The following is a 2,834-nucleotide window of genomic DNA, read 5'->3' as shown; positions in this document are numbered from 1 at the left end:
TGTGTGTATGTGTGTGTGTGTGTGTGTGCGTGCGTGCGTGCACGCGCGCGCCCTTCAAAGACTGCATGCGGATTTTCAGAGGGATGTTGGGCCCCTAAAAAAAAAAAAAAAGGAAGTCATTTGTTTCTGGAGTTTGTTTTCACACATGCAGTGTCTTTGTTGAATTTGCTTTTGTTTATTATTTTCTGGACGCACATTAGTTTTCAAAGTAAACACACACAACATTTTGCTTCTGGTTTTATTTGTGACTCCATGTTATTTTTACCTCCAGTGGTCATAAAAACAGAAGGCATACGTGAGAAACATAATTGCAAAATGTATATATCCTTCAAACAATAACTGCATAAACTAAACTTTAGACTTTAATGAAAATGTTTAACTTTTTTTGGTGTCAAAATGATGATTCTGAAACTGAGACCTCATGGGTTAAATTCATTTTTCTGTTTGCATCCTTCTCTGTCAGGGAATAGCTACTTCCTCCTGATTTACCCATCATTTACATGTTATTCTAATTAGTATCTCTGAGAATTCCCCTTCTGTTAATGTGTGACAGCAAGCTTCATAAAAACAGCTGTGAACCCACACAGAAGTTCAGCTCCCATAACTCAATTCAATCAGACCAAAAACCCAAATAGTAAAATGAAGGTATGTTTCCTTAAGACTTTTTAAAGCTACAGCACAAAATATACTTCATCCTCTATTAAGAAGCCAAACACAAATGTGGGACCTGCTTTTGTAACAAAGTGCTGACATTTTGATGTAAAATAATTTTCTATACAGAAAACAGTGAAATGGGTTAAGAAAAAAAAATGTCAACCAGGAATCATGGAAAGTCCAATTTTCTACCTTTTAAGCTTCAAATGACGATGACCCAAAGGGGATTGAAGGACCCGCTTAAAGGTGATTGAACTACACTGATTCATCGAAATCCTCTGCCTGTGTTGGTSGAATCTTTTTCTTTTTCTCTAAATCTTCCAACGTTTTGCTACCACCATTGGTTGCTGTGAGCTGTAAGGTTAAATCCTCCTGTGGCAGCGTGGTAGACACCCTGAGCGGGAGGCTAACAAGCTGAAGCTGATCTTGTTGGCTCGGCTAGGACTCCAAAGGCTGATAGGTATTAGGGTATTGGTGGGCTGCAGCCCTGGCTGATAAGTCAAAAGCTTGCAGAGTTTGGTGAGGGCTTGGATATTGACTCTTGATCAGCTTCAAGGAGATTCTGGCGAACCATCACAGGCCTGAGGTGGAGAAAACAGCACTTATGTTGACATAAACCAGTGATATTGTCAGGCTTTGGCAGGAATACCTCTCAGACCTTCTCAGTCCCATCAGTATCTTTAGTGGAGGAAGCTGAGTCGGGACTTGGGGGTTGGTACATCAAAAACCAGAGCATGTCTTTGAGAGTGGACATGGTCTGAAATGAGTTCCTCTTTGGAAATGTTTTGGTTGACACTCCTTTTCAGCACTGCATGGACGTTGGGGTCTTCTTTTGTTGTTTCAAGTAATCTTTAAATGGAAGTTCTTTATCCCTTCTATTGTTTCCACTTCCTGTTTGTTTTCTGACAGTTTGATGGTGGAAAAACTGCTTGGACTCGCCTCAGCTGACATTTGGCAACAACAGGTGTTGTAAAGTTTGCATGTTGCATAAATGCCTGGAAGCATTCACTTTTTACTTCAGACTCCTTTGCATGCTTAGAATCACAACCTGCCCGCCCCTAATCATGTTTTCTAATGTCTGAATGATCAAATGTTAAAGGAAACAATTTGGCGATAACGTGAGGGATTTTCTTGTTTTCTATTTCTAAGAAACAGCTAAGGGAATTGCTTTAAATGGAGTAAATCCATGATTTTTGTCAAGATTAAAACCCACAAACGAAAGGGTTAGAAGAGCAGAAACACAAGTGAGAAAAGCACAAAGCAGCTGAACTTGCTGAAGGTGTGGAAAACAAATGGAAGTGAACAGAACTTTAAATAAAATGCATYGTTCAGAGCTGGAACAGGAGAATTATATGAAAACAAACTAAAACAAAAGGATCAGACCAATTTGCTTCACGTGCAAATACGGTTTGTAAAATCTATGTGTTGGATTTCCATCTTTCTAAATCCTATCTCATTTTAACAAATAAAAAAAGTCTAAGCACAGTTAAGTAAGTCCTCTGTCCAAGTTCTGCTTTGTTAAAAGAAGAGACAAAACGTTATTTAGATTTTCTACTGAGATGCATCAGGACAAAAAAAGTTATTTCTCGTATTTGTTTTGTGGAGCTTTACAGTAAAACACAAAGAGAAGTTAATATTGAATACAGAAGTACAGAAGAAGAAGTTAAGTAAAAAAGATCAGCCTTCGAGGCAYAAAGACAACCAGATTTTTATTTGTTGTTTGACTTTTACATTATATTGTATAGCCTAAAAAGGCCATAAACAATCAGGTTAGGAACGATTTAAAGGGATGGTGGTTCAGATCTTTTGAAGTGGAGTTCTGCCTAAAGGTTATGAAGAGTTAATATCTTACCTGTTTTAAGTTTAACTCTGACGAGGTTGATGAGCTAACAGATAGTCTGAACAGGAAACAAAAACAAAGATCTGATGATGATGTCTCAGAATAAAAGGTTTAAAATTGTGACAGAGCAACAAGGTTTCAAACACGACAGTGATTGCATGTTTYTGTGTTTAAATCCTGTAAAGCAAAAGACAATATGGAGATCTGTATTGTCTGATGAAACTAAATTCTACCCCCATTACAGATGTCAGTCCTAAAAACACAGTTTTATGAATGATGGCTGGATGAAGCAGGTGATGGGTGAACATATGGAGGGTCTCAGTCATGTGAGTGTTGCTCC

This window comes from Austrofundulus limnaeus, unplaced genomic scaffold (assembly GCF_001266775.1).
Source record: "Austrofundulus limnaeus strain Quisiro unplaced genomic scaffold, Austrofundulus_limnaeus-1.0 Scaffold27, whole genome shotgun sequence".
Classification (NCBI taxonomy): Eukaryota; Metazoa; Chordata; class Actinopteri; order Cyprinodontiformes; family Rivulidae; genus Austrofundulus; species Austrofundulus limnaeus.
This window is presented reverse-complemented; position numbering follows the sequence as displayed.